General features: G+C 40.1%; 1 protein-coding gene across 1 annotated transcript in view; it reads right to left on the bottom strand.

The window, feature by feature from the left end:
- Positions 1-8072, bottom strand: part of ZC3H12B (zinc finger CCCH-type containing 12B) — a 394029-nt gene extending 385957 nt beyond the window's left edge. Inside the window, exon 1 of the mRNA XM_032476104.1 lies at positions 7992-8072. The gene's annotated coding sequence lies outside the window, so the exon portion shown is untranslated. The remainder of the gene's footprint in view (positions 1-7991) is intronic.
- Positions 8073-14267: the final 6195 nt, after the last annotated feature.

Here is a 14267-nt window from a genome sequence, read left to right as displayed (position 1 = left end):
TAAGAGGTAGTTATAATTACTATCACCCTCATTTTCCAGATAAGAAGATTAAAATTCAGAGAAGGGAAATGATTTGTCCATCAGTCAAAGAGCTAAAAGAAAATCGGAGCCCAGACATGAACCCAGGCAGCCTGAATGTTGGGTCTAGTTTCCTCACTATTCTGCTTAATTAGAAAGAAAGGAGTTAGCCAAGCTAGGTGATTATATAGAGTCTATGATAGAGGATTTTGAAGGCTCAGGGAAGGGAAATTTGCCTTCCCACTCATCTCCCAATCCATTTACTTGCTGATGCCTGATGTTTCATTTATTGTGATTCATTTCTTTGACTTAAGATTTGGTCCACTGTTTATAATGCAATCAACCCTATGGGTGAGGTAACATTAAGGCTTCTATTTTCCCTGTTTTCATTCTTATTTTATGAGTGTCACTTTTCATTTTACAGTTTTCATCTTTATATAGTTGAATCTCTCCATATTTTCTGTATGTCACTGTGGCTTTACAACTTATCACCCCTCTAAGCCTCTATTATAATTAAAGCTGTTTTTGCTCTGGACTCAGGTGAGACAATGGCTCCAAACTTCACATCATATGCTGCCCTGTCCACTTTGAGATCTCTAAATAAAACATCTATCTTTGTCTTCTCAAGCATAAATCAAGACAACTTATTTATAATTTTTCATGTTCTGATCCTGTTTCTGTTCACTGAATTCTCTCCAAATTTGGGGGCACAAAATGACTCTGAGAATTAGGGAATGGGGTGAGGGGGGTGAAAAGTATTAACAGGTACTGAATGCATACTATATTTCAGTTATTGTGCTAGGTGCTTTTTCACATCTTATATCTTTTCATCTAATCCTTAAACATCTTTATGAGGGGGAAGAGGGACCTATAGGTGGTTCTAAAATGCTCCAGATTGGGACAGATGTGAAGGGATCCTGGCAAGATTCAGCCTTTCTAGAAGCCCAGCTCCATACCCAGTCTTGGTCATATAAAGAAGGCAGTTAACAATGAGGATCTGAAGGTTACTGAAAGCTAGACCTACAGTTCGGTCATCTTCAAAGAGATAAGAATTGGGAAAGATGGAGGCGGGGTACTGTGAGTTCTCTGAAGGAGAAAGCAGAAGAAAAAAAGAGATATGATGTCTGTACCTTGATGATTACTTCTATTTTGAAGTCAGGAGAAGGAAAAGGAACTAAAGAAGGAGAATACTCAGAGAAGAAGGCAGTAAGGGCAGTGTTGTGGCCTGAAAGCCAAGGAAAGAAATCCTATTTTAGTATGACGTCACTCTGGGGACAAGGTTGTGACCATCTCTATAGGCAAGAATACAGAGTCCAGCAGCCAGCCTGCTGCTCTGCTACCATAGATGCCAATGAGAACTAGGACAGGTTGCTGCAAAAATGAAACATAGATGAAAGCATCTGGTAAACAGCAAAGATATTAACACACAGGTGAACACAGGTCTTGGCAAATCCTTCTGACCATTACTAGCTTATGTTTTGGTGGGAGGGAAATATTCAAGGAGTCAAAAAAAATTACAAAGATTAACCAGCTCCTTTTGCTCCCTAGCAATCCTAAAGGATACCACTTACACCATGATAGAATCCCAGAATGACTGAGCTAGAGTACCAGACCAGCTAGTCCAATCCCATTGTGTTAGGAATGTGGGAACAGAAGCCCAAAGAAGGGACCAGACCTCTCACAGAGAGTTAATGGCAAAGCTGGACAGAGAACCCAGGTCTCCTGCCTCCTCTTCCTCCCATTTGAGTGACTCTGAGTAAATGAGGAATTAATGAGGAAAGGATTGGTGGCAAATGTTTCCACTAAGTTGATGAATTTTAAAAACCATATCTAGTAAAAAATATAATCTCATAATGTCAGCACTACATAAGGCCCCAGAGTTCACCATCTAGTGAGATAATTATTTTACAAATGAGTAAACAGACCCAGAGAAGGTTTGATTGGTTAGTGGTGCAGTCAGTCCCTCAACTCAGCTCTCCTGCTTCCTTAGTCTACCTCTTCATGGAATCAGATCAGCACAGATTTAGAAAACCTGCATATATTTATTTACAAAATAAATATAACAAAAGCAAGTGTTCACATGATTTCTCTTCTTTCCTGATTAGAATGCAAGTGCTGTGGGAACAAGCACATAAGGAAAAAGTTCAGGGAAATGAGAGAATGACTGCATCCTTTAGAACAGGATCAATAGGAAAGGACAAGGGCAGATGGATTAAATGACTCATATCTACCAGGAGTTGAGGGGATTGGGAGGATGGATGACACAGGGCAATAAACCAGGGAGGGCTCTGTGCTTACATCTTATTGGGCTTAGAAAATGAGGTTTCAAGCATGTATCCTCTGTCAACTAAAATTTGTCACTCACCATCTGCCTCTACAAGGATGAAGTCACTAGCCACTTCAGTTGCTGACCTTCAACACATCCTGAAAGGAGTTCAGGGTGGAGATCAGGAATGAGGTCTTCAGATAGTTAGATATTTTCAGGAGGAGTTTTTATAAGTCCAGTTTCCTACACCTCATATCTAGAAAAGTACTAAAACCATTAACGGAGATATCTGCTCTTCATGACTAGCAGCAACCTTCCACCAAAAGTGTGCTTGATTGCATGTACTCCCTTCACCAAAATCACATATATAATGACTTCTCCTATGATCTCCAGAGCAGTTCCTCAGAGATATCCAAGAGGCTGTCTCCCAGCTATAGTCCTCATTTTGCCCCCAAATAAAACTTAACTCACAACTCTCATGTTTGCATTTTTTTTTTTAGTTGACACCTCTGTTAAGTATTTTATTTTAAGTTCTAGGTGACATTAGAGTTCCATCCTATTGTTTTACAGATGGGAAGACTAAGGCAGTGTCAGAGCTGGGATTTGAATCCAAGGTTCTGGACTCTGCAGTATGTCTTCTCCTCCCTTGAGTTATGGAGGAAACTGATAAATGTTTACTAAGAAAATTCAGTAGATGTATACCAGGCTACTTTTATAATAGGGTTTTTCACAACAGAGTTTACAGACTTGGAGTGGGGCTCCCTTACTCTGCCACCTCTTCTTTATACATTGTACTTTGCATGTGGGGGATCTAGGTCAGTGACATTGGGTAGTTGAGAAAGTATAGAAGGGTAAGAAAGTTCAGAGACACAAAGCCATCAAAAATAGCAAGAATATCTAGCACAATCCATGTAGGCTTATGCAAATTATATGCTAATTACCCACAATTCCCATCTACTAGGGGAATCTTGGGGAAGGCTTCCATTATTCCTCTATCATAATTATATGAATTATTAGGCCAGATTAATTGAAGTGATGGAAGGCATGCAAGTTTCTGGAAGAGTGTGAAAATGAAATTACCCATTCACTGGTTGTCCCCAGGCAGGTCAACGATAATTTTTACTCTATGTGCCCTTCCAATTCTAACATCCTATGTTCTCTTCCAGTCTTTCCTGTCTCAGTGAATGGTACTACCCTATTGCCCAGGCCAAAAATCCAGAAGTCATTTTAGGAGCCCCTATCTTTCCCTCTATAACTCCTCATCCCATCTATGAGCTAATTATATCAGTTCTGCATCCAATAATATGTTTCCAGTCAGCCTGTTTTTCTTCATATTCACTGTTATACTCCAATCCAAGCCACCATCATCTTTTTCCTGGATAACTGCAATAGTCTCCTGGCTGATATTCCTGTTGCCATTATTGCTCCAGTACAATCTATTTTCACAGCAGTCTGAGTGACCTTTAAAAACTAGATCCTGTTACTCCCCTACTTAAAACCCTCAATGGCTGTCTATTGTAATTAGAATAAAATCCAAACTCCTCATCTTGATTTACAAGATGCTGCTTGTCTCTGCCTATTTCCTCAATATATTATTGCTCCCCTCCATCAGACAGAGCCCTGCCTACTTTCTTTCATAGGACAAGCATGTTCCTGCTTCATGCCTCCTATGAAAGAAGGCTCATTGCACTGGCTATTCCCTCTGCTTAGAAGACTTTCTCCAGATCATTGCATGGCTGGGTCCTTCTCAGGTCTCTACTTCAATGTCATCTCTGAAGAGAATCCTTCTCGAACCATCCTACCTAAAACATTTCCCCTTCTGCCACCACTCTATTCCATCATCTTCTTTTAGTTTGTTTATTGGTCTTATCTCCACCTAAAATTCTCATATTTATTTGTTTTTTCTTTTCCATGATTATTGCCTGGCAACTCCAACAAGAAAGTAAACTTCATGAGGACAGGAATCTTAGGGAAGCAATATATAACATAGTGGTTAAGAGCATGGCTTCTGGAGCCAGACTGTCTAAATTCAAATCCCAGTTCTGCCTTATTAGCTGAGTGACTCTGGGACAAAGTTACTTAAATTCTCTATGCCTCAGCTTCCTCTTCTGTAACATGGGGATAATAATAGTAATACTTCATAAGGTCATTACAAGGATTAAATTGACAATACATGCAAAGCACTATATCTCCAGTACTTAGAAGAGTGTCTGGCATGTAGTAAGTGCCCAAGAAATATTTGATGGCTGACTGCATGAATGAATCTTTGATGACTCCTGCTCCTCTCCTTCTTTCCTTCCTTGTTTTCCCTCAGGACTCTTCCTTCAGAAAGCTTTTCCCTGACTGTTCCCTTTCCTATTTCCTAAGACTAAGTTCATTCTCTTGTTTTGCATGCTCACAGAACCCAGACTTCTTCCAATTCCTAATTGCTGGATATAGCTATATACTTATGTGTGCGATCTTTGTAATAACAGGCCTCTCCAATTGTAGGCTTGGTGAGGGCAGGGCCTATGTCTGTCATATCTACTGTGGGATCTCTGCTGCCTAGCATAGTGCCTGACACAACAGGTACATAATAAATATTTCTTGGCTGAATGACCCCAAAAATTTGGCTCATTTTTCTCTTAGAAATACTGATTAAGAAATATGACTTGAGAAATTCAGTAAGTATTTTGCAGCATTTTTTGAAAGGCAATTCAAATTGAAAGCTACTGTAGCATCTCTGCCTCCTCTCTTAGTTCAGTTTATTATTGAAGCACAGGGAATGATATATGAATTCAAATATTCTGGCCTCCATTCTTTAAATCTTAATCTATTCTTTGAAAGTATCAGGTCAACAAGAGACTGGTTGGCTTCCCCTTTGCTAATACTTTACACTTTAATGGTATTCATCCCAACATACCCTGCCTCATTATCTGTTTCTTAGCAATAAGGACAATGTTGATTCTGATAGGACAAAGATTTTTCATTCCCACAACCTCAAATCAATCAGTTTTTTTTCTGATAAAATAACACATTATAACTCACTGCTAGTACAACTCCTAAATATTCTCTCATTTATTATAGGCTTCTGATCAATCGAGAGTTATTGAATACTTACTATAAGGCTACCAGCTTGGCTTAAAGATATTGTTTTAAGTACTGCTTCAAGAGAAGAGACAGAAGGTGATGGTTCCTTTCTATTCCCCTCTCTATCTGTAACATTTTCCTTCCTGTCACTGCTAGCCTGGTTTCTTACAACTTGGCAAGGAGCAGGTGAGACACCTGTTACTAAAGAGGTCAAGAAGCCAAGATAAATCCATGGAGGCTAAGAGGCTTATGGACCCTTTCCTTAATTGGACACCTTGACTGTTACAAATAGTAAAAAACTTCTTCCAAGCTCTAAGTGCTCCCAAGGCCCCTTCTCCTAGATTAACTGTCATCGTCCTTCAGTGTACTTGGATTGGGAGCATGGAACATACTTGGCCTTCTTCAGGGTCTCCATATTGCAGTATACTGTCTGGCTGAAGTAACACAGACATTTGGATTCCATGGGGGCAGCAACAGCTTGATACAGGCAGTGTGGGGCTATGGGAAAAGCATGAGTCCCTGAGTTCAAAGTTTGGTTTCTATATCAGACAGGCTGGGTTACCTTGGATAAGTCATTCACTTCTCTTGGCCTCTTTCCTTATCTGTGAAATAGGGCTTTGGTGAGGCTTGAAAGAAGATATTTGCTAAATTACTTTGAAAATCAGACTGTAAATCTATTAACACATTTAATTTAAACAGAACAAAGCCACATCTAGATCCTGACCAGACACATGAACAGAGCATGAGGTAAAGATTCTAAGAGGAAGTGGATGATGAAAGAAGAGACATTAGTTTTAAAACCTCAAAGATCATTCCTAAATTACTTCCCTCACACCCTCATACACTCCCTCCATTTCTCCTTAAACCAAAGTTAACCCATAAAGTAATTTTTTGACATAAATATATATACTTAAGACCTCATTTTACTTCTGTTCTTTGTATTTTTTTCAGAAATATTCCCTTCCTTAATCTGTAAATTCCTTTGTCCAACCTGAGTCCAGGCTTTAGCTTTGTAACTAATTTTGTGGCCTTGGCCAAGTCAGTTTTCCTGAGTCAATTTTTCTTCCTTGTAAAAAGGGATAAATCTACTTACCCTCTCCACAGTAGTTGAGAGGATGAAATGAGGGACTGTACATACAGCTCTCAGCACAGTAGTTGATACATGCCAGGCACTTACCTGGATTCATTCCCTTCCCTCTCCTCTTATAGAGCAGAGCTGCAACCAGTTTCGGCACTGAACTCTAAGGTAGAGTAGCTCAGATCCACAGTTTTTGTGACCAACCAGTTGTCTTCAAATGCCTGTTAGTGGCACTATAAGACAGGTTTCTTCAAACCATCAGGAAACTGTTAGGCTAGACACCAGAGAGAACTTCCTAGTTGTGAAAGGGATGTCTGGGATCCAATAATGAGAAGGGATTCAATTCCTTCCCTAGAAAACTCATAAAATCACTGTGGACATCCAGATGTCCTGAGACTCGTGCTCTACTAACTTCTCTCCAGCTTCCCAAAATATCAAGCCCTGTATTTTAATACCCTCTGGGGATGATCTCATTGAATACTCAAAACAAGTCTTTGAGGTGAGGCCAAACAGGTCCATTTTTCAGGTGAGGAAACTGAAGCTCAGAAAAGCAAAGGGCAAGCAAGCTCAATCAGAGAGAGATCCAGCTCACTTTTAGTTGGGAATGAGTCAAAGTCCTCCTTTAATCCAAAACCCAGCTCTATGGGCCTGTCCATGCTCTCTGAGCAACTAGATCTTACATGTTCTCATCTCCTCCAAATCATTCTCCACTTTGCTTCTAGAGTCATCTCCCTAAGACATCTCTCCAACCTTATCACTCTCTGGCTTTGAAACGTAAAGTAACTTGGCATTATTTGGCACACAGTAAGCACTTAATAAATGTACTGGATAAATGTGTGCCTATACAATTAAATCTAACTCTTTAGTTTGGATTTAAATCAAAGGTCTTTCACAATCTGTTCCAACCTACATCTTCCCATTTCTCTTTCCCACCTCCCCACTCGATATATGATCCTTATGCTTCAGATATCTTACCCCACTTGTCCTTTGCTTTTTATATGTGTTATGCCCTGTTCTAGAAAGTCAATCCTCCTCAAAGTCCTGGAAAATTCTCAGTTACCTTACATCTTCTCTGCTCAGGTTACACCTTATTCATTCCTGTATTATGACAGCACAATTAACTGTAATTAGTGGGTTACCTTTCATTCTCTCCTGCTCCTCAAAGGCAAGAACTTGCTTTTATTTATCTTTGCTTCACTCAGTGCTTCCCCTAGTACATCTCCTTTATAGACTGGCAAAGTTTGAGGTCAATAACTGTGGAATGGTTGGAGGGCTTTAAGGAACGAGGTCACCACAGCCCCATCCCTCAGCTTTAGCAGCTGCTCCCTCCTCCCTTCCGCCTCTTCTCCACAGCACCCCCGCCCCGCTCCATCTCTGTCTGCATGCGAAAGCCACCAATTCCCAAACAGCTGCGAGAACGCGCAACATCTCAAAAGCGAATTCACCTTCAGGGTTTCTCTCCAGCCCCAAACTGTCCACTAACTAGAGAATCCTGGTAAGCTTTTGTTGGAGTGAGGGGCCCCGGCGGGGTGCGAGTATGTCTCTCATCTCTCCAGTTACCTTCTGGGGTATTTCTTCCCCATTTTTTCCCGCGCACCTGCCAAATGAATATCGCCATTCCCTTGTACTCCTCACAACCTTTGACACAATTATCTGTAACAAATTGATTTAAAGTGCAGATGCAGGAAGAGAAACAGGCATGTCGCGCTTGGCCTTCTGGGAGTTGTAGTCCTGCAGGTCCCTGAGCTGCCTGGCTGTTCCTGGAGCTGCGGACTACAGCTCCCAGGCCTTCTCCAAATTCCTACCGCACAGGCTCAGATCCCCATGCCCGGAGGAGGTGGCTACATTGTGTCTATTGTATCTCTGGGCTTGTGTGTTTGTACATTTCGCAGGACGTGAAATTGAGAGTGAAAAGCATGGCAGATGAGCAAGAAATCATGTGCAAATTGGAAAGCATTAAAGAGATCAGGTAAGTGGAACGTTGCAGCACCCCTCAGACCCCCTCCGAAGCCCCCCAAATCCCTCACTGTGGGAGAGGGCTGAGGTACCTATGGAAAGTATCTATTGTTGAGCTACTTGCGGAGGGAGACGGGAAAGGATCCTATTCATCGCGGAATCCAAGGATGGGAAGAAGGCTAGGGGAAAGTCGGAACAGAGACAAGCAGAGAGAGAGAGGCAGAGAAACAGAGAGACTAAGTGAGAGAGATCTCTTGCTAGATGTGTCTGAGAAAGGTAGCTGGAGACACAGTATGTGTGTTTGGAGGCAAGGGTGTTGGTCCCAAGACAGCTTTGTTCTTCTTGGGTGGAAGTTGGGGGACGGCATTCTTGGACCTATTATTTTTTTTAAGTGTTTGTTCGCTCCAAGGTGTATTTGGCTCTTTGGTTTTCAGGAGACTAGTTCTTTTTCAGTCTCTTGTTCAACTTCAGGACCTCGAGCTCAGGCGAGCCTTTTGAGCGGCAGAGTCTAGCGCATCCGTGCTGGTGGCGGCTGGCTGCCAGGGACTGCCTGCTGGGGATGCGGAGGAATCCAGCTAGGCTGGGACTGGGAGGACAGAGAGCACTGGCTCGTGTGTATATATATATATATTTTTTGTTTTTGCTTTCAATCGCCACTTTCTTCCTCTCCTACTCGGTGCTCCGAAGGGGTATAGGAGCGATGGAGACTGGGGAGGCAGTCTCCGCGCCTCTGGTGAGATTGCAGCAGTTGCTCTTAGTCCCTAGAGGTGATGGGTTCATGGGAGGGCTGGTAAAGTGGTTATTGCCTGTGTTCCCTACCCCTTGTCTCCAGGAGTGGCTTTGGCAAGGCAATGATACTGTCCTTGCTCAGAATACAATAGCGCCGGTTGAGTGGACTGCCAGTACTGACCCCAGGCCTTCTTTCACCTGCCATCCTCTGCCAGACCCCCTGCCGCCCCCACTCCCTGCACCAGTCCCGTTCCCTCTACTCACCTCGTCCCAGCTTCCACACTTCTCCTGAGGGTGCTCTGGGTCAAGCTGTCTACCTTTACTATTTTCCAGGAAATCTGAAGAAAAAAGAGGGGGATATCAAGTGTATCCCTTTAAGAAATAAGACTTTGACCAAGAGATTTAACCCTTAGAGTGAATGCTTTGGGTGAGACTCACACTTGAGATGCGGAGTGGGGAAGCACCTTGTTTTTTGTTTTTTGTTTTTTGTCCTTTGTAGGGGTTTATCTCTACTACTGGAGAGTAAAAGGAAGGGAAGTACTATTTATTGAGCCCCTGGTTTGCCAAGCTCTTTGAGCTACTATCGCTCATGTAGCAAGAGTCCTGAGAACTTTCTACTCCTTTGCAACTGGGAAAATGGAGACTCAGACAATTTAAATAACTTATACAGAGCCAAAGAGTTTGAAAACGCCAGATTTTGACAGGAATCTAGTCAATTTGCATGCAGAGGCTGTGGTCTTCCCTCTCTATCCCATGGTGGGTCTGGGAAAAGATAGAGAGGGAGGGTATATTGCAATTTTTCTCTGCAAAAGCATCAGGAGACAGGGAGTGAGATACCATGGTGCAGGAAAAGGTCAGCTGTCATAGTAACAATGCAGCTAATAAGAAGTTTATGCCTGCAAGTGAAGAACCTAGACTTATTCTTACTGGACTTTAAAGAAGTCCCTACCCAATACCAAGAGAATGAACAGTTCAGAACAAGAAAGTGACTCCTCTCAGTGGAGACCAAATGGGGGGCCATGGCTTCAACCCACACCAGTGGTAAACCTGGCATTCCTACCACTACTAGCTGGGATGGGATCCTCAGAGGCCTAGAGAGAGGCTTGATCTCCCACACTCAACCAGCAGTAACAAGGAGCCTCTTTCCAACCTGGATGTCAATCAGAGACCCACTGGAGAACCTGGACTTATACTGCCCCCCTTCCCAGCAAAAGTAGCATGTCAGAGGCCTGCAAAAACAATAGTATTAAGAGAGATCCAGAGTGTCCAAATTTAATTTAAAAAATAATTTGCCATACCAAGATTATCAATTTCAATGACAAGGAAAAGTAAACAGATGCTAGGATTGAGGTGACACAGATGTTAGAATTATCTGACAAGGATTTTAAAGCAGCTATCATAAAAATGCTTCAGAGAGCAACTGCAACACACTTGAAACAATTGATAAAATAGAAAAATCTCAGCATGTAAATAGAAAGTCTTGACAAAGAAGTATAAAACGCAAAGAGCCAAATGGAAGTTGGAGAACTGAAAGATATGATAGCCAATAAATAAATAAATAAATAAATAAATAAATAAATAAATAAATAAATAAATAAATAAAGCAAGCAAACAAAAACCTCTAAAAACTCAATGGATGGGCTCAACAGAGAAGACAGAGGGTTGAATCAGACAACTTAGACATAAAACAGTAGAAATCAACCAATCTGAACAGAGGGAAATTAGATGCAAAAAGAAAAAAAGAAAAAAGAAAAAAAAAAGGAATTGAGCTGAGCCAGAGCCTCCAGACCTGTGGGGACTGTAACAAATGATCTAACATTCATGTCAACAGAATTTTAGAATGAGAAGAGAAAAAAGGCAGGGTGATAAAAAATACTTGAAGAAATAGTGGCTAAAAGCTTCCCAAATTGAGCAAAAACATAAACCTCCAGATCCAAGAAGCTAAGCAAACACTATCAGGATAGATCCCAAGAAATTCACACCAAGACACATCATAGTCAACCTTCTGAAAGCAAAAGCAGAGAAAAGATCTAGGAAGCAGCCAAAGAGAAACACCACCTTTAGGGAAAAAAAAAAAAAAAAAGAATGTAAGCAGATTTCTCATCAGAAAATGATGAGGCCCTAGTAGGAAGTAGCACAATATTTTTCAAGAGCTGAAGGAAAAGAATCAACCCAGTAGCCTATGTTCAGTGATAATATCCTTCAGGAATAAAGGGATAATCAAGACATCCTCAGATGAAAGGAAACATGAGATTTATCAGTAGGAGATTTACTCTATAAGAATAACCAAAGTAAATCTTAAAACAGAAAAGAAATGATAAAGAAGGAACCTTGGAAGAAGGACCCAGTAGACAAAAACATGGGTAAATACCACAGAATTTCATTGCCTCTTGAGTTGTATGAATCATATTTGATGATTGGATCAAAATTTATTACATTGTCTCATGTGGTTCTCAATGTATATAGAGGAACTATTTAAGACATTTATATTATAAACAGGGGAGTGTAAAAGGATGTAAAAGGGAGGAAAGTTTCTATAGTTTACTCAAACTGCTAAAATAATGACATCAGAAAACTGATAAATTATGTACATATAATGTAATACTGAGAGAAAATCAATAAAAATGTTTCATAGATATGCACTGAAAAACATGGATAAATCACTAAGCATAATACCCTCAAGGTCCATCCATGTTGTTGCAAATGGCAAAATTTCATTCTTTTTATGGCTGAGTAATATTCCATTGTGTGTGTATATGTGTGTGTGTGTGTGTGTGTGTGTGTGTGTGTGTGTGTGTATATATATATACCACATCTTCTTTATTTATTCATCTGTTGATGGAAACTAAGGTTGCTTCCATATCTTGGCATTTTTAAATAATGCTGCTATGAACATTGGATGCATATATATTTTCAAATTATTATTTTTGTTTTTTTAGATATATACAAGAGTAGATCTATTTTTAGTTTTTTGAGAAGACAAATTCTGTATGTTATCACTTATGTGTGGAATCTAAAAAATAAAATAAATGAATAAATATAACAAAATACTGAAACTGACTTACATATTTAGAGAGCAAACTAATGCTTACCAGTGAGGAGAGGAAAGGGGATGAGGGGCATAATGGGGTAGGGGATTAAGAGACATAAAATACTATATATAAAGCAAATAAGACACAAGGGTGTATTGCACATACAGGGAAACATAGCCAATAGTTTATAATAACTTTAAATGGAGTATAATCTATGCAAATTATTGAATCACTATGTTGTACAACTGAACCTAATATTATAAGTCAACTATACTTTAATTTAAAAAATTATAGATACATCAAAATGGAATTTGAAAAAAATATTCAAGTCACCCACAGGTAGGCAGGACAAAGAAAATAGTAAAAACTAGAAACACAGAGAACAAACAGGTAAAAAAATGACAGACAGCCTTAACATGTCAATAATTATGTTGAATATAAATGGTCTAAATAAACCAATTAAATGACAGTCGATTTAAAAACATGACTGAATTATGTGAGAAAGGGTCAATCCACCAAGAAGACATAACAATTATAGATGTATATGCACCAAAAGGGATTTAAATTCCCCTGCTTTTCTCAATTTTACAGTAATATGCAAAAGTTACTTCGCTTGGTTTAAGAATTTAAAATGGGAAAGTATTATAAATACATACTTGATGTTCACATATGGACAGGTAAAACATGTATAAGAGGTGGAGAGAAGGCAGGGGTAGAAGGAACTGGAGAAAACAACTAACGTTTGTTGAATACTTACTGATTTAAAAGCTTTTGGCTCATTTAATATTTAATCTTGCTAATGGAAATCTGAGGTAGGATTTATTGTCCCCATTTTACAGATAAGGATACTGAAGCTCAGGGAGGTTAGGTAATCTATCTATGGTCACACAACTAGGAAAAGAAGAGAGAATATATCTTCCAATTCACATGGCATATTCATTTCAGTAAATGCTGATAATCTAATTAACCATTATTCACAGTTCTTCAACTGCTCTAATCCTAAATCCCTTAAAGCTATAAATAAAGCAGCCTATTTCTGTTTAAAAAAAGTAATAATGTTACTTATGGGCTGAAGTAGCGGTGGTGATGGTAATATCACCTCAAGACCTGGTTAGGTCAGGCTGAGAGCCAGACTCACTCCCAGGCACAGAAATATATACATTCATAGTCAGTGCTCACATATATTGATGGCAGAATTTGAAGTGGGAAATGTCTCAGGAATAGATTCTCCCACCACAGACCATTCCCCACTTCTGACTCTGACCACATGCTCACAGCCCTGTCTTTCTTCCCAATGCAACTACACTCCAACACTATGCTCCAGACTTCAGCCCCCAAATCCCACACTGGTCTATTTTGCCCATCTGTTCCTTGAGCTTTCAAGTGGTGATAAAGGAGCATGTGGATATGCGGAAAGGGGAAGGAAAGAATGGAACAAAAGAAGGGAGATGGAAAAGAGGGAAGGAAAGAAGTCATGAGTTAAAGAAGGTGAGCACAGCCATCACTAGATGAACCAGAGCCCTTCACCAGCTCCCCAAATGCATACTAATAACTCCTTAACATGCATGTGCCATCCATAGACACATATGCACACATCCATGCCCCGATGCACACATACCAATACATAATGAGCTTTCCTAACTTAAGAAAGGAAAAACTCATTTTGGAAGTAAATACTGTGGTGTTAAGTAGTTCCTCTTAAGTCTAAGTTTCTGCCCTGGATCCTCTATGTTTTCTCCCTCTAAACATTCTCCTGGGTTACCTCCTGTACTCTTATGGCCTCAAATATTACCTCCAAATTTTCAATCTATACCCCCTACCTTCCTTCCAAGCTGTATCCTGATACAACCCATACCCAAATGGGCTTGTCCACCTGGTTGTTCCACAGGCACAACTCAAGTTGGCCAACTCTTTTTTTTTTTTTAACATTTTTTATTTACTTATAATCATTTTACAATGTCGTGTCAAATTCCAGTGTAGAGCACAATTTTTCAGTTATACATGAACATATATATATTCATTGTCACATTTTTTCTTTGTGAGCTACCATAAAATCTTGTGTATATTTCCCTATGCTATACAGTATAATCTTGTTTATCTATTCTACAATTTTGAGATC

Source organism: Camelus ferus, chromosome X (genome assembly GCF_009834535.1).
Source record: "Camelus ferus isolate YT-003-E chromosome X, BCGSAC_Cfer_1.0, whole genome shotgun sequence".
Classification (NCBI taxonomy): Eukaryota; Metazoa; Chordata; class Mammalia; order Artiodactyla; family Camelidae; genus Camelus; species Camelus ferus.
Note: the sequence above shows the minus strand (reverse complement) of the source record. Positions and strands in the feature narration are given on the sequence as shown.